We start from the raw sequence: 432 nt of genomic DNA on the forward strand, positions 1-432 counted from the left end.
CCTGCTTCGAGGATTCTCAAGGTTAGCTGATATGAGAAGGAAGGCAGAGGAAGGGACAGCTACTCGAGGGGAGATATTTAGAACTGGGGTCCAGATTTTCCTCCAAAGGGGAGGGATGAAAGAAAAGAATTGGTGGATTAAGGGAACAGGCTTAGAGAGAGAGAGAGGGATAATGGTTAAAGCAAGGATCAGATTTAGGCATTTGCTGGCAATAAAAAAGGTAGAATTTGAAGTCAGAGATCATGGAACTATAGAACTTGCCTCTTGACCCGTGACCCTCTTGTCTGGAATACTGACTATTATCCTATTACTAAACACCCCATCTATCTCATGCTTTTGCAGTGTGGACACACCTCTTGTGATGACAGTGTGCCAGCGTGGAAAGCGTCACCTAGCTAACTACTGGGTCATTACATTGATCATGTGCCAAAA

The sequence above is a fragment of the Lipotes vexillifer genome, unplaced genomic scaffold, assembly GCF_000442215.2.
Source record: "Lipotes vexillifer unplaced genomic scaffold, Lipotes_vexillifer_v1.1 scaffold902, whole genome shotgun sequence".
NCBI classification, from domain to species: Eukaryota; Metazoa; Chordata; class Mammalia; order Artiodactyla; family Lipotidae; genus Lipotes; species Lipotes vexillifer.